The 21,450-nt window shown below is 41.4% G+C and overlaps 1 long non-coding RNA gene and 1 pseudogene across 1 annotated transcript in view; one reads left to right on the forward strand and one right to left on the reverse strand.

Annotated features, from left to right (window-relative positions):
* LOC140380942 (uncharacterized) overlaps nt 1-21,450 on the forward strand; it is a 518,949-nt gene that overhangs the window by 460,876 nt on the left and 36,623 nt on the right. The window lies entirely within an intron of this gene.
* On the reverse strand, nt 12,943-13,397 carry LOC140380940 (eukaryotic translation initiation factor 1b pseudogene; annotated as a pseudogene).

The following is a 21,450-nucleotide window of genomic DNA, read 5'->3' on the forward strand; positions in this document are numbered from 1 at the left end:
CCAGAAAAGATACGTAAAGCACTTTTAAGTTGTTGTTTATCATGCGTTATTAACGAAAAATAAAAAATAAACAGGAAAAATAAACCAGAAACCAGCCTTAAATAGCTTGAAAAGTGCCTTGAAGGTGGGAAAACACTATAAATACACTGTAGTATAACAGCGGACCCCCAACCACAAAAGATACATGAAGCACTTTTAAGTTGTGTTGTTGTTTTTACCATGCTTTATTCACACACAAAAAAAGAAACAACAGAAAAAATAAACCAGAAACCAGCCTTAAATAGCTTGAAAAGTGCCTTGAAGGTGGAAAAACGCTATATAAATCCACTGGAATATAATAACGGACCCCATACCACAAAAGATACATAAAGCACTTTTAAATTGTGTTGTTGTTTTTATAATGCTTTTTGACACCAAAAAAGAAACAACAGAAAAAAGAAACCAGAAACCCGTCATAAATCGCTTGAAATGAGTCTTGAAAAGAAGCTACGAGCTAAAATATTAAACGTTTTACCTTTTAGAACTGCTTTTTTTGCAGCGTAAAAACAGCACAACCAAAACAAAGGGAAAAAAAACCGTAAAGCGTAAACCCAGCTCATGGTCGATATGTTTTCCCTCCTTGAGCTCCTCAGTTTTGATGGTCGGGGGTGGGAAGAGGTCAGATATATTTCCCGGTCCCCTCGGTGACTGCGATCCTGTATTAAAACCATATTTCGAATTACACTTGGCAGATTCATGGCGTGTCTTAAACAATATGAACTACGTGTTAAGAAATAAATTGCTTACACCACCAGAATTCTTACAACACTTCAATCCAGACCCCCAAGACCATCTCGATCATTAGTTGTGGCACATTTCTCCCCGGCGCGAGCGGGTGCTGATTGTAATAAAAGCGCGAGAAGCGAGGGGTGAGTTAGGGGCCGTGCGGTGGCTGCCCGCTGCTGTGACAGTGGTCTATGCCGTTCATTTTGTTCATAGGGGTCTCGGAGCTCTCCAGGACGCACCCTCTGCCGCGTAAGGGCCCTAAATAGTCATTAAATTTTACACGTTGAAGTATCGTTGACGACAGATATATAAGAAACATTCATCTGAGGCAAAATAGTGTGATTTTATTTACGGATTGCGAGGGATGAGTACGTACAAAGTGGCTTATATGGCTTTTAGGGCGGTGGAGGCTATTTAGTTGCCGTAGTAATTAGCAATTCGAAACAAATTGTTCTTTTAAATGGTCAAAATTTCCCAAAAGATTAGGGATTTATTAGTTTTTGGTTCATAATTCTGTAATTACTGGGTCTGTCCGCATGAAATGAAAATTGTCCGCATTAATACACAAAAGTGGAATTATTTTTTCACAATATAAGCTGTGATTGCTGTCAGATACTGTAGATTTTAAGATTTAAGATTACCGTATTTTCCGGACTATAAGTCGCACTTTTTTCCATAGTTTTGGCCGGAGTGCTACTTATACTTATATTTATATTATACTCTGGAGCGAGTACACTTACAACCGCATTTCATACTCCAGTGCGACTTATATATGTTTTATTCTTCTCTATTACGCATTTTTTGGCTGGTGCGACTTATACTCCGGAAAATACGGTATTAATGGCCAGTTTGTGGAGCCAATGCTAAACAAATATGGATAAGGTTTAGCATTTGTGGATTTCTATGTTGGATATTCCTTTCAAAAACACTAAATCTCCCACAGAGTTTTCCCTGTATAAATACCGTATTTTCTGGACTATAAGTCGCACCTTTTTTCATAGTTTTGGCCGGTGTGTGACTTATACTTATATTTATACTTATATACTTAGTAAATCATCCACAGTTTTTCCAGTATAAATAAATAAAACGAATGAATGAGTTGCACAGAACCTGGTCCTCCATCTGAGATTATCACGTCATAAATTCTAGAACGTGAACACGACCTATTACTACTACGACAAAATCAGCCATGTTTTTTTTTTTATGGTAGTAGTGCAAAACATCCATATATATTAAGTCATTAGAAATATTACTGTTTTGAAAGAGACTGAATTAGATTGGACTCGTTTGCTGTGCTGTAACTTTGGTTTTATTTAATGGATGTCTTGATTTAGTTTTAGTTTGCGCCGTGTCGTGTCAAATTTTCAGAATAAAACAAAGTAAATCATAAAAAATCCATTAGTTTAACATTGGGATAACTTAAATGTTTTATAAAGTGTAACGATGCCCAACAATACAATCCCGAGTTACGAATTCTGATTGTATCGTTTTAAAATAAAATACATTTGAGTTTTCTTATATTTATTTGTCTTTTAAGAACAAGACAACCCCATAAATGTGCAAAGAAGAAGGAGGCCAGGGCTCAATGCAGTGTATAGTTTAGTCGCTGGTGAAGTGCTGAAATGGTTTCATTTCTAAAACATAAGAAAAAGATAAATTACCAATAAATAAGGATATTATAATTAATAACTAAATGACTCCTTTCAAACTGAAGCTGTTTCTGAGCCTTTTCAAATACAAAACAAGATAAGTCCCATTGTTTGTCTAGATTTAAGACCTTTCTACTAAATAAATGCTAAATAAGTATTACTAAGCTTATTTTAAGAATTCTTGATAAGTACAATTCTTTTACTGAACTGGCATCAAATATTTTTTTCATAATTTTTATATTATAATATATATATTTTCATTTGGGTTAGGGTTCACAGACAGAACTGTGGTAAGTGTCTGGTATGTTAACGTAACATATGAACAGTTATTCAGATAACTATAGCATAAAGAACATGCTAACAAGTTTACCAAAGCATCAGTTTTACCCCAAATCACTAAATCCATTGAATTCTTCTTCCTCTGTGTCACTTCTAAACAACTCCAGAGGTAGAGGAAGTGCAGATTCTTCTTCTGCGTCGCTTAGAGCCTAGAGCGCCCTCTTGTGGTTGTCAGTGTGAAAATAACTAATAATATCACACGTAAGTTGCTCTGGAGTAGAAGTTGCACCCCGGCCAAAACGATGAAAAAATACGGTAAATATTTGACATTATACTGTACATAAAGAGAGATTATGTGGAAAAAACACCCTTAAAACCGCACAACACGATTATCTTTGACTAATCTTCACATTCTCTCATCGTAAACCTGGCATTTTTACATCCTTTTTAACAACAACCCTGACACCATGAAGCAGTCGGCGTCTCTTCTTCGCCGTCTTCCTCTGCCAAAATTAAACGCGCTTAGATCACCGGCACCAGGCACTAAATCACAGCCGCCCTTCTCCCATAGATACGCCTGTCTGTCTAATAACTCCGCCCGCCTCCGCCCACTCCCCCGCCAGCTCTGAGTGATTCCTGGCGCCGTCCGACACCCGCCAGCCAACGTCGCGTGGATTTGCACACCCGCCCGTTCAGCCCACACCCTGCACAGTTCTGTTGTCCCGGCTGTCGGGCGACCACAACAGCTCTCGCCTTCTGCCGTGTGTTTCCGATCGCCGGTGTCGATGGCGAAGAGGCGGCTTGTATTGTGAGAGCGGGTTCGTTTTTGGAAGAAGGATTAAACATGGATTTGCCGGGGGACGGACTTTGTAGATTTAAGGATTGATCTGTTTTCCCGAGGAGGTTGTCATAAGCGATCGTGCGTGATGTGGTCAAAAGGTTTAAATGACAGCAACGGGTAATCAAGCAAAAGTTAAGAAGTGAATACTTTAAACTGCTTTGTGAGTGGTTTGAGTTGCATCGTTTGCTGCGTGGGTTTTCACGTTACCTGTTTTCACGTTGCCTGTAGTTTGAGTTGGTGGGTTATGGATAAAAAAATTAAAATCAAATTTATTTATAAAGCACATTTCATACAAACTGCAATTCAAAGTGCACAATACAAATAAAATAAAAACACAATGCAATTTATTAAAAATGTAAAACAATGCACGTCAGAGTAAGATAAGGAATACAAATAATGTAGTATTTTAAAATAGGCGCGGCTAAACAAAAGTTTTTAGCTTGGATTTAAACACAGCCGGGGGCGGGGCTTGTCTCACAACGTTGTGAAGGCTATTCCAGAGCTTTGCCTATAGACCTGGAACGCAGATTCTAATAATAATAATAATAATAACTTTTATTTATATAGCGCTTTTCAGTGACCCAAAGACGCTGAACATAATAAAAAAGGGGGGGGTATTTACAGACAGGGGGGGACAACACGTACAATACACATTAATATACAGATAAAATGAACAAGACAGAAGAAGTAGAGAGAAAAAGATGGGGATTCTCCGTGTCTGGTCTTGGCTCTGGCACCAGCAGGAGGCCGGTCCCTGAGGTCCTTAGAGTCCGAGATGGTTCATATGGCACACACAAGTCTGAGATGTATTTTGGGACGTGTGACTAGCTGTTGGTGACGGATGGGGCATTCATTTCCCCCCAACACAACAGCCATGTACTCACTTTTGACGATATATCATTTTTCATTCAGGTCAAGATTAGAGTTTAATTTAAGAAGCTGTATTTTGGTTAGAATTGGGGCTTTGGGGCAGGTTTAGGAACAGGGTCTGTTTCTCTTTTGACTTATTCATTGTTCATTGTTTCATCAAATCACCAAGACAAGTTCCTTTGTTGTGAATTCTGTTAATGAACAATGGCAATAAACCCTTTCTTATTCTGGTTCTGGTTCTGATTCTGGTTCTGGTTCTGGTTCTGGTTCTTGTTCTGGTTCTGGTTCTGGTTCTGGTTCTTGTTCTGGTTCTGGTTCTGATTCTGGTTCTGGTTCTGATTCTGAAGTTGAATAGTGTGCAACCCGAATCGAACAGAGCGTTTGTCGTCTTCATAAGAGACTCACGCCGCGTGTTCATGGGAGGGAACAACTTCATAATAGCATCACGTTTATTTGCCTTTACAAACATGCACTAAAACTCAATTTATTATAAACACATAGATTGTCAGTAAATAGTTAATTAAGGTTTAGGTCTAAGAATTAGGGAGTATTAGTTAAGCAGTTACTAATCCTGAATAATTCAAAATAAATGTTGTTCATTATGAATTATGAAAGTTTTTGTTCATGCTTCATTAAGGCAATAAGTGTAGTTGTTATAATGTGTACTGTGTTGTGTATTTGTACTCCAAAACTGCTCCACGCTCCAAACCTACACGTGACCCGGACCCGTGCCCCCAGGGCTCCGGGGTCAGTGTAACGAACCACATTGGTTATGATCACCAGAAGGACCAGTGCAGGTCCCGAATCGCACTGAGCGTGAAGGACGACTTTTATAGAAGAACCAATTCAACATGAGACCAAACCCTGAGAGAACATCATGTGAGGCCCATGAAGCAGGGAAAGAAACACAACATGACTTTATGACATCTACTTTTATGAATAGCTATAGTTTGGTATTTGGGGGGGTCTAAAGAATAAAGTCTAAAGAATAAAGTCTAAGACGTACAACTACAGTAGGTGGCGGTAATGTAACCGTAATGTAAATACCAACCGTCTTAAAACACCAAAGAAGAAGAATGTACTGTATTTTCTGCACAATAAGGCACACTTAAAAGCCTTTAAATCTCTCAAAAAACAACAGTGCGCCTTATATATGGATTCATTCTGGTTGTGTTTACTGACCTCGAAGCGTTTTTTTGTGGTACACGTTTTGTTTCACTTAATGCGCCTTATATATGAAAAATGATGGAAAATAGAGCATTCATTGACATAATCCAGTGCGCCTTATAGTGCGGAAAATATGGTAGACTAAAGAATAAAGTAAATGGCGTAAATTCACCATTGCAGTTGCCTGCCACCCGCCATTAAAAACAACAACAACGTATCCTTGGGTCTCACATATGTACAGAAATGAAACCTGTTTTGATCATATTTTCTAATTTAACTGAATGAAAACACAATTAATCTATAAAAGTGGCTGTAGTTATTCATATTACATCAAACCGTTTGCCGCCGACGCTTCTCTCATTCCTCTCCAGGCTGCGAGATCATCGTCAGCTCCCATCTGGCCTGTCAGATCAGACCCAGCTGAGTGATGGATCAGACGTCATGACAACAATGACAGCGTACAGGTGTTTGCTTCAGAATGTCAGCGGCCGTCAGACGGGGAGGGATTGATGGTGAGAATCCAAGAGTCGGCCGTGAAGCTTTACATAAGATCCGGAGGGAGGACGCGGCGTTGGAGACGGCTGTGTTAGCGGATGTGAACAGTCCTTCCCTCTGTAGCTAACATTTGGCTGAACTTTGCGGTGGGATCCTCCCTCATGGCGGCTCGGCTGTAAGGTCAGATGGAGAATGAAAAAAAACAGACAAAAGAACAAGAGAATACAGTCCAGAGGAGGGTTTATTTGAGCAGGAGAGAGGAGAGTGCAGACAGGAGTTATATGAAGTGAACTTGATGCTTAACGGAGGGGAATGTTGGAGAAGAAGACGCTCCGTTTGTTTTGCTTGGATGAACTGCACCAAATCTGAGACAAAGATGAATTATTTGAGGTGGATTCTAAAAGTGTTGACGGACCGAGGACGTTTCAAGCACAATCGAGCCAATATTATGTGATATGTTTTATTTTATGCTGAAATATAGGCTGGAATTACAGTTGAAGTTTGTTCTTTCATGGATTCAAATTCCCAGGTTTTTTTTGGAACTCAAGTTGAATGCATTGTACGGAATAAATGTGCTTTTTCTCTTCATCCATGACACACACAGTACCGTATTTTCCGGACTATAAGTTGCACCTTTTTTCATAGTTTTGTCCGGGGTGCGACTTATACTCCAGAGCGAAATTTTTTTTCTCTATTATGCCTTTTTTGGCTGTTGCGACTTAAACTCTGGTGCGTCTTATAGTCCGGAAAATGCGGTAATTACTTTTTCACCTTTCTTTTGTTTTTGGACAAACCAAACTTACAAAAACATGTACATCTTTTCTATAACATAATACTTAACCTTAGCAATATAGTTTACATCTAATTTACACATCATGTTGTTGTAAATGCTGATTTATGACATTTTCTAAGCTAAATACATAAACCAGTGCAACTCCAAAATACAATAGCTGGATTTTCTCCTTCTGAATCAACCACAATCGGTCAAAAGAACAGTTGCTGCTTATTTCTTCACACAATTGTCTGCACACGCTTCTGAATTTGAGCCTGTTGGACATAATGTCACAATCATCGCATTACACATACGATAACCAAACGCCCTTTATTGCTCGCTCTTGGCTTCTCCTGCAACAGTGCATGAAGTCATCACCTTCCGATGCCGGCATTATGGAGATAAGACGCACCACAGTTACAGCGGTCCAGACAGATAGCAGGACCAACCCGCCCCGCAGCGCGCGCCAACACCAGCATTTAGCTTCAAGAAATCAATTTGGATAAAACAGTGACCCCTGCGAAAGATTAGTCACATAAACAGGAGCAAGTAGATATACATAATCCTCTTTCATTTCATTTTCCATATCCCTTTTCTCTCTCCCTCTGAATGCTAATTCTGCTCGGGCACGACAAAACTCACAATAGATAATCTCTATGGTAATGGAACTGCCTGAGCCTTAACTTAACACACAAATGCGCCAGAAACTCCAACAGACGAACAAAAATCCAAACTCCGCCGCTCCGCCGTCGTTTTTAGATTATTAATTCCTTATTCCCTATTCCCCATATTTGTTTAGATGTTGAGGAGTTTTCTCTAATAGCCCAAATCGTATTCGGTAATAATTCATGGCGAGTGGACCGGCTCGGAGCGCTGGCGGGACCCCCACTCGAATTCATCAGAAGGAATGAGATAAGAGCTGTGTGATATCGCCGCGTTAAAACATCTGCGCCGCGCCGCGCTCGTCGTTTCATCTGGGAACGTGTTTCAGGAAATATGACCAGAAAATCAATCAGAGCCACTGCCAGAGAGCGGCTGTCAACGGGAGCGGCACGTGGAGAATGGGAAGCGTCTGGGGCTCGCGCAGGCGGAGGCCGGCGGACCACAGGACGTGTCAATTATGGGGGTTAAATCCTGATGGAATCTGGAAAAAGTGAAGTATTTTATTCAGTTTCAGATGGTGCCCCTTTTGAGAATAAATATGAACGTTAACTACCGTATTTTCCGCACTATAAGGCGCACTTAAAAGCCTTTAATTTTCTCCAAATCGAGCCCGAGAGGCCATTATGTGAGGCCCATGAAGCAGGGTTAGAAACACAACATGACTTTATGACTTCTACATGAATAGCTATAATTTGGTAAAGGACAATGTAGTCTAATAAGTCTAAGATGTGCATCTACAGTACAGTACAGCAACACTTAAATACCAACCGCCATAAAACACCAAAGAAGAAGAAGAAGAATGTACCATATTTTCCACACAAGGCGCACTTTAAGCCTTTAATTTTCTCAAAAAACGATATATATATATATATATATATATATACATATGGATTCATTCTGGTTGTGTTTACTGACGTAGAAGCAATTTTGTGTGGTACACGTTTTGTTTCGCTTAAAGATAAGATAAGATAAGATAAACCTTTATTTGTCCCGCGATGGGGAAATTCCAGAGTTGCAACACAGAAGTACAGAAGTAAATAATAAAGAACAGATAACTTATAAAAAAAACTTTAAAAAACACTTTTAATAGAAAAGCTCTTATGCCCCTTATAGTCTGCATTATATATAAAAAAATATAAAAAATAGACCATTCATTGACAAATGCGCCTTAAAGTGTGGAAAATACGGTATCTAAAATCACACCCGTGTTGCCCTCAATGCAATGGCTTTTCCCAGAGAATATACATTACATCTTGGTGCAAATGTGTGAGGAGGAAACGACAAGAATACCCTACATTATTATACACATTAAAGGGGAAATGAAAGGGACATTTCAGAGATGGATAATTGATGGTGAATTATCTGCGAGTGTACTGAGCAGTCTGCGAGCGAACTGAGCAGACTGCGAGCGTACTGAGCAGTCTGCGAGCGAACTGAGCAGACTGCGAGCGTACTGGGCAGACTGCGAGCGTACTGAGCAGACTGCGAGCGTACTGAGCAGTCTGCGAGCGAACTGAGCAGACTGCGAGCGTACTGGGCAGACTGCGAGCGTACTGAGCAGACTGCGAGCGTACTGGGCAGACTGCGAGCGTACTGAGCAGACTGCGAGCGTACTGGGCAGACTGCGAGCGTACTGAGCAGACTGCGAGCGTACTGAGCAGTCTGCGAGCGAACTGAGCAGACTGCGAGCGTACTGGGCAGACTGCGAGCGTACTGAGCAGACTGCGAGCGAACTGAGCAGACTGCGAGCGTACTGGGCAGACTGCGAGCGTACTGAGCAGACTGCGAGCGTACTGGGCAGACTGCGAGCGTACTGAGCAGTCTGCGAGCGTACTGAGCAGCGTACTGGGCAGACTGCGAGCGTACTGGGCAGACTGCGAGCGTACTGAGCAGTATGTGAGCGATCTGAGCAGACTGCGAGCGTACTGGGCAGACTGCGAGCGATCTGAGCAGACTGCGAGCGTACTGGGCAGACTGCGAGCGATCTGAGCAGACTGCGAGCGTACTGGGCAGACTGCGAGCGATCTGAGCAGACTGCGAGCGTACTGAGCAGTCTGCGAGCGATCTGAGCAGACTGCGAGCGTACTGAGCAGTCTGCGAGCGATCTGAGCAGACTGCGAGCGTACTGGGCAGACTCGTGCGAGCGTACTGGGCAGACTGTGAGCGCACTGGGCAGACTCGTGCGAGCGTACTGGGCAGACTGCGAGCGTACTGGGCAGACTGCGAGCGTACTGGGCAGACTGCGAGCGTACTGGGCAGACTGCGAGCGTACTGGGCAGACTGCGAGCGTACTGGGCAGACTGCGAGCGTACTGGGCAGACTGCGAGCGTACTGGGCAGACTGCGAGCGTACTGGGCAGACTTGTACCCACTGGAAGCCCGTGCAGACTCTACGGGAGAACTCGTGCACGCCGCACCTGAGAGGGCTTCAGAACTAACTCGCCAACTCATTTTAATCACGGAGAGTCAACGAGAACTCTTACCAACGCTGAGCCAGTGGGTCCAGAGGAAGATCGAGGAAGATTTGAAACTCCTCGAGCATGCGGCCTTTACATGACATCTTATTAAGGACGCCGGGTCATAAGAGGGGTAAGTACTGGTAATAACTACAGTATATATGGATAAGTACTGGTAATAAATACAGTAAATATGGATAAGTACTGGTAATAACTACAGTAAATATGGATAAGTACTGGTAATAACTACAGTATGGATAAGTACTGGTAATAACTACAGTATATATGGATAAGTACTGGTAATAACTACAGTAAATATGGATAAGTACTGGTAATAACTACAGTATGGATAAGTACTGATAATAACTACAGTATGGATAAGTACTGGTAATAACTGCAGTATATATGGATAAGTACTGGTACTGGTAATAACTACAGTATGGATAAGTACTGGTAATAACTACAGTATATATGGATAAGTACTGGTAATAACTGCAGTATATATGGATAAGTACTGGTACTGGTAATAACTACAGTATGGATAAGTACTGGTAATAACTACAGTATATATGGATAAGTACTGGTAATAACTGCAGTATATATGGATAAGTACTGGTACTGGTAATAACTACAGTATGGATAAGTACTGGTAATAACTACAGTATGGATAAGTACTGGTAATAACTACAGTATATATGGATAAGTACTGGTAATAACTAGAGTATGGATAAGTACTGGTAATAACTATGCAGTATTTATGGATGAGTACTGGTAATAACTACAGTATATATGGATAAGATGTACTGGTAATAACAAAAGTATGCTGTAAAAACTTGGCCTTGCACATAATAGCTGCAATAGATTTTTGTCAAATGTGATAAACTGTAATGAGGATATTAACTCACCAATCAAAGAATATTGTTTTAAGGGATAATAAAGGATCCTTCCTGTATTTAGAGACATGTCAACTGTGATGGAAATGTAACGTTAAGTCCGGATGTGCTGCAAATGTTACTATAAGCTACAACTATTTCTATCTATTTATATTTTAAAATGTGTTCAAAAACAAGAGAACAGTTTTATCCACAACCAAACATCTTTATTGCAAAATTACCCAAAATGCACATGAAAGTGAGCTGTATTCTAAAGCGGCTAAATCTTTTAATCCAGGAAATAAAAAGAAACAACAGGAACAGAAAAGAACAAAGATGCAGAAGGTAAAATGCGCGACAACGAGCAGGAACAACAGGAAACAGACGATAACAATGTGATACAAAGAGTAATAAACACATGAAAATGAGAAGTATTCTAAAGTATTCAACATCTATTACTGGAAATAAAAAGAAACAACAGGGAACAGAAAAGAACAAAGATGCATGAAAAGTAAATGAAGGATGGAGGATATTTAGGACCATGTACAATGTTCATAGGTTCATGGGTAACATAGGTTTAAATGTCCTTTTAGTAGTTTATTAAGCGTTTACTAAAAGGACATTTAAATTATGTTTCAAATGTAAACTAATGTAGGCCCAAATTGTTTAACTATCAAACATTTTAACTGTAGAGGGCGATTTCTTCTCTTAATGTAGTCGTAGTTAAATGTATTTATTCTTTGTGAGAGTTCTTAAATAGTTCTGCAAAATGAGTTTAGCTTTAAACTGTACAGCAGCTTCTAAAGGCGTGATGTCCACTGCAAAAGCTATCGTTGTATTTCAATATTTTACTGAGTTTAATGAGCAAGGATGCTTCACCCCACAATAATAAGATTAGCTTGTAGAGTCTTGCAATAGTTAGAGTGCATCTCTTTTGTCCTCAACACCATAGAGTTTGAAAATCACGCTTCTCTGTAACACAAAAGCAGCAATAATGAGTATTGAAGGATTCCACGTACCCAAATATTCCATGTATTGCAGTATTATCACCTACAACTTCAACAACTGTGCTACAAACAGGAGTTTGAAAAGTTGAAACATTAATACATTACTTTCTAAGCACTTTTCTGTCACTGGTGAGAATGTTGTTTAATCCATATGTCTTAATATCCTGGGAGATAAAAAGTGAGCAGAGAGGTATACGTTTGCCAAAACTAAATTGAAATTTGGGGTGAAATTTTGCAAAGTGAAATATATGACTACCAACTTGTGTATTCCCTTTTTGGATCCAAGCGGAATGCAGAAGACATTGACTTAATGTCCATCAAACCCTAAACAAGAGGAGAGCTGACCTGACTGTGGCTGAAGGTCTGGGACATGTTGCATTGCCCATTGAAACGCTCTTATAATAAGTGAGATTAAGATATAAAAACAAAACATAAAGCAAGCCAATCTCAAATGCAGTACCGTATTGTTGTATTAATTTAGCTGTTTATCATTTTCTCCCAAGTGTCAATGCTCCTAGACGTATTTAAGATGTAAGATTTAAGACGTGCTCTGAGGTGTGTTTCATTACAGTCTGGACTCAACAAGGCTCAATGCCCATTGTCCCATTGTTCAAGAGCTTATTTTGTTCAGAGTGAATCTTCTCATGCAGGAGTTGGTTCATCTTGGCTGAAGTGTGTTTGTCCACGTCTCCACTGTCCACTGCATTGTCCAGAGTCCATGAAGATGTGATCGACCTCCAGTGTGTGTGTGTGTGCGTGTGTGTGTGTGAGTGTGTGTGTGTGTGTGTGTGTGTGTGTGAGTGTGTGTGTGTGTGTGTGTGTGAGTGTGTGTGTGTGTGTGTGTGTTATGTATATTTGCATAATTGGGACGATAGCATTAAAAGCGGCTCTTGGTTGCTAAGTGACTGTGCTGTTCTGTGGGCTAGACCTGTCCCATTTGGACGCGGCCTTTGCGGTCCACAGAGGGTCCTCCATCGGTCCTTCGGAGGCTGCCGCCCCTGAATAGGGACACAGCTAGAGTCTCATGTTTGTAGGAGGTAAATTCTTGGAGCTGATAATAAAAAGGGGCAAAGGAATTTTAGGAAATGGGGGATGGGCCAGAGAAGAATACAATAGATGAAGGGGGAGGGGCTTCAAGATAGAAATATTGGGGAGGGGGGGGCAGCTCTTAAAAGCCGTGAATTTTGACCTGCTCCTTCTTGGCCAGGCCCGAATCTAAGAGGAATTTGGAGATGTGGCGGCGCTGGTCGCCCTGCAGCTGGATCACCTCACCATACTCCGGGTGCTCGATCACTGTCCCGTTGCAAGCAAAGATCTTTTTGAAATGCTTCATTATCATCTTCTTGTCATAGTGCTGGGAGATGCCCTGCACCGTGGTCAGGGTCTTCCTGCCGTTTCGTTGTTGGATTCTTATGTGGATGCAGTCGTCAGTGCCGGCTGGGATGCTGTTATCACCCTTAGTCGCATCATCAAAGGGGTCAAAAGTGTTGAGGTTCTGGATAGTGGACATGCAGTAAGAGTCGATTTCCTCTCTGAAGATAACTTGGTGGTCCGGCGTTTTGTTCCTGTGCCTGGCTCGGGGTCTTGTGAGGGACTTCTCCGGTGCACGTTCAGACCATACGTCAACGTGAGTCTGATACAGAAAAGACAGAAACAGTACGTGAATTTAACGTTATTTATTACAAAACATAGCGTCGGCTACGTTCCCAATGTTTATCGCACCGATCCCAGGCCTGAACGGCAATGGAACCCGAACAGACAAGTCGTTTAAGGCGGCTACAAAACAGCAAACCCAAACTGCACTGCAAGTCCACAAAAACACTGCACACAACACCCCAGATGGGCACAATGCAAACGACCGGGCCCGAATTAGGGTCTGCTAGCCGGAAACAGGTTTTTTGGAGGGAAGTGACCCAAATAGAATGAAGACGGGGACAAATAAATGAGTTAATTTCGATTCCCACTGGCATTCAGTTATTTTGCCTAAACCTCCGAACCTCGCTGATCTCACTGGACTTGAACCAGTTCCGGCTCCGTGCATTGGACCACACGAGACAGAACACACGGGACATCGCAGACAGAGGATGATCCGCTCAAGTCTTTGGAGAAGCGAGGTAAGACCCTTTTTTCCGTTAGTTTTGGCCTCACGTTGAAATGCGGCGTTGTGTGTTCTCCGGTGTAGCGTGTGTTCTCCGGTGTGGCGTGTGCGTGGGTGGATCCGTTGTGCGCTAATGCGTTCATGTTGTGATCATCTGTTCATTGTGGTTAGCTTCATGGGAGTGACTGTTGTGTTGGTGTTGTTGCTGTTGTGGTGGTGCTGGAAAATGCATAACTTTCACTTAAGCCTGTGCGAAATATTTAGAGTTTGTGTATAATGCTAATAATGTGTGTTTTGTGTGTAGTCCAATGAGGCTGTGTAATACTAAATTATTTCTTTGCATTAGTCAGTGTCCAACGAAAAGAGTTTCTTACCTTGATTAGTCACTGAAGATCCTTGATTTGTGAGACAGACTCGAGCTGATGGTAAAAGCAGAAAACAAACGACAGGTGAACGCAAACGACAGGTGAAGGCAAACGACAGCACAAACGTCAGGTGAACGCAGACGACAGGTGAACGCAAACGACAGGTGAACGCAAACGACAGCACAAACGTCAGGTGAACGCAAACGACAGGTGAACGCAAACGACTGAACTCAACTGAACTCAATGCGTGAATAAGAGGACTTTAAAGCAGACTGTATAAAGTGACCAGTGATGTTTTAGAATCTTGGCGCTTTCTGACATCACGGTTACTGTTGCTATACAAGAAGGGGAGGGGGAATAAAGTGGTCTAAAGAATAAAGTGGCGGAAATGTAACTCTTGGATACCAGCCGCTATAAACACCAAAGAAGAAGAAGAAGAAGAAAGGCTAAAGATTTAAGTCTGTTGGTGATGTAACACTGGATAAAACACCATAAAACACCAAAGAAGAAGAAGAAGAGATTAAAAAAGTCGTTGTCTTCTTCTGCTTCTTTTTTGGTGTTTTATGGCGGTTGGTATCAAAATGTTACATTATCGCCACCGACTGTAGTTGTACATCTTAGACTTTATTCTTTAGACTTCACTGTTTAGACTTCGTTCTTTAGACTTTGAGGAGAAATTAAAAGTCAGCTGCCATTTTCAGTACAATCTTAAGATACCAGAAGGAGGAAACACACACCAAAACCTGCCTTTCTATTTGTGTGGTTCTCAGTCCGTCTCTTGCTGTTCTCACTCTGCATCTGTCTTGCCCTTTTTCCCTTTGTCTGTCTTTTTCTCAGTTTGTCTGGCTGTTTGTTCTCACTCTGTTATAAAAAAAAACATTTTCTAAACTATGCTAAACAGGAGGCTAAACTACTGTAATTTTAAAACATGATATTTTCAATTTGATTAAATACAATATTGCTGTGAATATTTCAATCAACTTTCAGAGCTCATGTCTTCAGTAAATGCAGATAAGAGCGATCGCTGTTATGTTTCCTTCCAGGATGTTTGGCCCGCGCTCGCCCTCTGGTTGGCAGAAATTGAGAGCAGCAGGCGAAAGCTGTTTTGGACGTTATATTCCATTTTATGGCCAAAATTTTTATATAATGGAGAACGTCACCTACACTTTGTCTCTGGAACAGTGCCAAAAAAAAATTAGAAAGCAAAACTTAAAAGTGAGCCGATAAATGGGCCACTTATGACTCTTATGTTAAACGCAGCTCCACATTATCCTCGTGTATCGCCAGAGCAACAGCAATTATTATCGTCAACAAGGCTTTAACATGTGACCCTGGAACTGTGAGGACAAGTGTGATAACGGTCAGACTCGGACATGACCTGTTACTTTTATGTGAAGTTGAGCAGAGACTGTTTCCATTAGACAAGAAACACAGTGAGTTTCACACTTTTATTACACCTGATTTCCACTGTATATGTTTGTAAGTGCATAGTATCTTTTAATAGTTTTAGATTAAACTATTTAACCTTATGTGTCGTTTCCACTCGTCCTACTTGGCTCTACTTCTTTCTAACTATAAACCATGTTTGGCTGCCAATCTTCACTCTTGCAAACATGATTCACGAAACTCAATGAATTATGTCAAAAGTCGTTTTTTAACAAGAAAAAGAAAACATGGTCAGATTTATTACAAAAAGAAGATGTTGACACACAATTAATCCCTTTTATTTGCTCTCAGTCGGTGCATCATGTGTTGCTCAGGTCCAGCTAACACTTTGATATACTTTGCCGTAGTTCAACGTGACGATACACATGGTTATGGCAACAGCAGAGTCCATTGTGTTTGTAATTTAATCACTACAATTCTGTTGCTACGGGGCAAGCGCAGCTTTATTTCCTGTTACATTCAGAGCTCACGCGCACGTCATATCAGTGCGCTGTCATCAAATGGAATGGGATTTAAATAAGGAATTTGAGTTTGTGTTTTCGATTCCAGTATCTTCCCATTATCAGTGGATTGAAACTAAAACTGCTGTTGGTCATGAAACGGGAGTCAACATAATATATGGCTACTTGGATTTTCTTCTAAGAACTCTGATTAGAATTTTAATCCGACAAAAGCAAAGTGCAAAATGAATGTATAACAACCAAGTACAATGGAATATACTTTCGGAAACTACATACATTGCTTTGTCTTTCTGCGCAGTCAACACGATCAGACACAAGTACCCAAATTACCTCCAGATTTAGCTTAATTAATTATGCTCTTTGATCGCTGTATGGCCAATGGATATAACACAATAAGAAGACTTTGTTGTGATGGCGCTTCATTTAGAAGTGCTGTGTGCTGCATATACTTAAAGGCTGGTAGGGAAGAGAATTGAGGGCCAGCGTTGTTAATTAGTCTGAGCCACATCAGCAAGTTTTAGCACCTTTTGGATATGCCGCTCCACCGGGGGAGCTGTTTGAGCAAAGGAGGACATAAAAGCTCAACAGAAGTTCGCACAATCGCCTCACAGTACGACGGGTTTAGTGCAATCAAATGATGAGGCTGTCTGTGTGGAATGTGGCTGTACTTTGGATTAAAACACATGCAGGCTGATACATGCCGGCCAATATGAGGGTACAAGTTTGGGGGAGGATCCCAAGATGTGGAGTTGAATGTTGAATCTGTATCAAAAGCCTCTCAGACACCACCATCACACAAGAAATGAGTTTTGGCTTGGTTTAATTTTTTGACACTGGTCGGTACAAGATTATTTTGACTTTGAACATAGTATAGGAGTGAATGATAATGAATTCAATCATCAAATTATTAAGTAAACTGAACCTGAAGAAAGGCTTGGCATGTGTAAGAGCCATATTGAGGCCTTGTACATGTTTGCACCACCAGCCTCAGGGCTGCAGGGTGGAGGCCATGTGGTGTATGCATGTGTGGCCCTCAGAGTACACGAGCGCTGCAGCAGGACGTATGCACGTGTGGCCCTCAGAGTACACGAGCGCTGCAGCAGGATGTATGCATGTGTGGCCCTCAGAGTACACGAGCGCTGCAGCAGGATGTATGCATGTGTGGCCCTCAGAGTACACGAGCGCTGCAGCAGGATGTATGCATGTGTGGCCCTCAGAGTACACGAGCGCTGCAGCAGGATGCATGCATGTGTGGCCCTCAGAGTACACGAGCGCTGCAGCAGGACGTATGCATGTGTGGCCCTCAGAGTACACGAGCGCTGTAGCAGGACGTATGCATGTGTGGCCCTCAGAGTACACAAGCGCTGCAGCAGGATGTATGCATGTGTGGCCCTCAGAGTACACGAGCGCTGCAGCAGGATGTATGCATGTGTGGCCCTCAGAGTACACGAGCGCTGCAGCAGGATGCATGCATGTGTGGCCCTCAGAGTACACGAGCGCTGCAGCAGGACGTATGCATGTGTGGCCCTCAGAGTACACGAGCGCTGCAGCAGGATGTATGCATGTGTGGCCCTCAGAGTACACGAGCGCTGCAGCAGGATGCATGCATGTGTGGCCCTCAGAGTACACGAGCGCTGCAGCAGGATGTATGCATGTGTGGCCCTCAGAGTACACGAGCGCTGCAGCAGGATGTATGCATGTGTGGCCCTCAGAGTACACGAGCGCTGCAGCAGGATGTATGCATGTGTGGCCCTCAGAGTACACGAGCGCTGCAGCAGGATGCATGCATGTGTGGCCCTCAGAGTACACGAGCGCTGCAGCAGGATGCATGCATGTGTGGCCCTCAGAGTACACGAGCGCTGCAGCAGGATGTATGCATGTGTGGCCCTCAGCGTACACGAGCGCTGCAGCAGGACGTATGCATGTGTGGCCCTCAGAGTACACGAGCGCTGCAGCAGGATGTATGCATGTGTGGCCCTCAGAGTACACGAGCGCTGCAGCAGGATGTATGCATGTGTGGCCCTCAGAGTACACGAGCGCTGCAGCAGGACGTATGCATGTGTGGCCCTCAGAGTACACGAGCGCTGCAGCAGGATGTATGCATGTGTGGCCCTCAGAGTACACGAGCGCTGCAGCAGGATGTATGCATGTGTGGCCCTCAGAGTACACGAGCGCTGCAGCAGGATGTATGCATGTGTGGCCCTCAGAGTACACGAGCGCTGCAGCAGGACGTATGCATGTGTGGCCCTCAGAGTACACGAGCGCTGCATGTGTCGCGTGTACACACTCTGGCTGTGTCGCTCTTCTTAAGCGCCCCGCTAATCACACAAATTATTGCTTCCAATTAGCACCGCGCTAGTAATTAATTCCCCCAGTATCACATCGTTTAGCGCGCCGTCTTCACACCATGGCACCTGTTCCCTCCCCGCCCGCCCGCACCCGCCACCAGCCGCACCCGCCACCACCAGGGTTTGTTTATCCCATACATGTTATTTGCATTAATGACTAGGGCAACACCATGAAACTGGATCAGGCCATTTACCCAAACACACCATGACACGCCGCAGAGAGTGGATTTCATGAAAGCAAAAATATATTTGTCCAGCAACTTTTACACGTATACTGTATATAGGCGTGTATGCTGTATATAGATGTGTATACTGTATATAGGTGTGTATACTGTATATAGGTGTGTATACTGTATATAGATGTGTATACTGTATATAGGTGTGTATACTGTATATAGATGTGTATACTGTATATAGGCGTGGATACTGTATATAGGCGTGTATACTGTATATAGGCGTGGATACTGTATATAGGTGTGTATTCTGTATATAGATGTGTATACTGTATATAGGCGTGGATACTGTATATAGGCGTGTATACTGTATATAGATGTGTATACTGTATATAGATGTGTATACTGTATATTGATGTGTATACTGTATATTGATGTGTATACTGTATATAGGTGTGTATACTGTATATTGATGTGTATTCTGTATATAGATGTGTATTCTGTATATAGGCGTGGATACTGTATATAGGTGTGTATTCTGTATATAGATGTGTATACTGTATATAGATGTGTATACTGTATATTGATGTGTATACTGTATATAGGTGTGTATACTGTATATTGATGTGTATTCTGTATATAGATGTGTATACTGTATATAGGCGTGGATACTGTATATAGGTGTGTATTCTGTATATAGATGTGTATACTGTATATTGATGTGTATACTATGTATAGATGTGGAAATAATTACACAATTTATCAAAGCAGGCTCCATGCACAGCAGGCCGCAGCGTTGTTAGTTTAAATCGGCCTATTTGCTGCATGTCTTCCTTTCTCTCATCCCCATTTCACACTAAAACTCTCTTCTTCTTCTTCTTTGGTGTTTTATGGCGGTTGTTCTCCAAGTGTTACATCACTGCCATTATTAAAGCACCAAAGAAGAAGAAGACTTTTGCAAACTAGGCGCCGTACAAGAACAAGCCATTGCGAGTGACTGCGTAATGCATGGCCATATCCGTACAGTTGCCGTGACGATTATGTCACGCCTTTGACAATAATGTTACTTACAATGATGTCACACGCCACCAACATTCTGCCACTCTGAGCGCTCGGAAAAAACACAACTTTGACGATAAATACTGACGTTTTAGACCAAAATAAATAGCAAGAATCAAACAAAGATTATCCAAAAATATTTGAAAATAAATAAAATAAAATACGTGCCGAAAATTATGTGTTGATATAAAAATAAAACATAAAATTGCAAAATAAAGAGCTACGGTAACTATAACAAGATACAAATAAAATTACAAACTTAACTTAAATATATAAGTTATAAGTTATATAAATATAGGTCCCATTTAGTACAAAGTCTTTCAAATTATGTCCATTTTCAAATTACGTCTGAACGTCCAAGTCCATATTTCAAAGGCCCAAAACCGTAATATGTATATTTTTCCACAATATCACCAGACAATATGAATTCCTTAACGTGCCATGTTTGAAATGTACTATTCGTGCCTTAAAATCACTTACAGTTCTTGTACTTCTGTGTTTTACGGCGGTTTGAATCCATAAAGTGTTACATTACCTGTGCTGCAGTCGTGCGTGTTCAAAGTATGTGTTTTACCTCGAGAAAGAGCGAGAGCAGCGGCGGCGTCGTTACTTACATTAACATGGCACTGGCCCCTCCCCCGTCGCCTCTAATATGGATTAATAAAGTGATAACGCTCTTAGTTAATTAATACGAGCGTGCGGGACTAATTGCTCCGCTGTAAGACAAGCAAACTGTTGAACCCGTAAAAGAGTTGGTGTCAGGCGAGGCGGGCGACTGCAGTAATGTGGAGTACAGAGGTTGTGTTATGATTATGAAGGATTATGAACAGGTAAGAACGTGTGGAGGCGTGTGCTGTGGTGAAAGTATATTGAAGTATATCAGGGGGAAGTACACTGTATTTCAGCAGGAACATAGCAGGTTGTTGTGTTTTCTTTATTGTACTGGACATATCTGCTTTTATCTCATTGTTTAAGATCTAATTGAGTAGAAAAGTTCTGTTGTTGAAGTTGTTGTATTTTAATATGTATAAACTGTATCCAGGCATTGCAAATGTAAAAAGTAGAGTATTTTTCACTTACTTTTTGCCACTGAGAAAAAGACAAATACATTTATACGAGATTGATGAAATATGTATTATTGGTCCAAAATAATAAAAACTCAATTGATGAATTTCAATCCAAATGTAAAAAAAAAAAAAATATTTATTGATTTTTGTACTTTAAAAATATGTATATATTATTTAATTTTTTGTTTTGTTTTGTTTGTTGATTGGTTTTCTGGAGCTATGGGGAAGTTTCTGTTTGTATGTCTCTGAAAGAAAAACTTAATACAATTTTTACATTAAAATACCTTGAAAATTGTGATTGGCAGTTGATAAAGTTGGACGTTGGACCAAATGGGACGGATACACCAGGCTGTAAATTTAAAGATGTCAATCTGAAACTTCCTCTGGAGTTTACATAATAAATGTAAGAAAAAAGGTAATACGTTTTTCATCATGTAGTTTTTTCATAATAAGGCTGTTTTTTCACATTTTTTGGGACATATATTTGAAAAATGTTAAAATATCTTGCTTTTTTATTGACATATACAAACACAGGTACAGATGGGACTTTGCATTTTTTCTTATTTATTATTTGAGAAAATTATTTTATTGAAAACTG

This window comes from Eucyclogobius newberryi, unplaced genomic scaffold (assembly GCF_026437365.1).
Source record: "Eucyclogobius newberryi isolate DKJ021-1_F unplaced genomic scaffold, fEucNew1.0.hap1 SCAF_5, whole genome shotgun sequence".
Taxonomy (NCBI): Eukaryota; Metazoa; Chordata; class Actinopteri; order Gobiiformes; family Gobiidae; genus Eucyclogobius; species Eucyclogobius newberryi.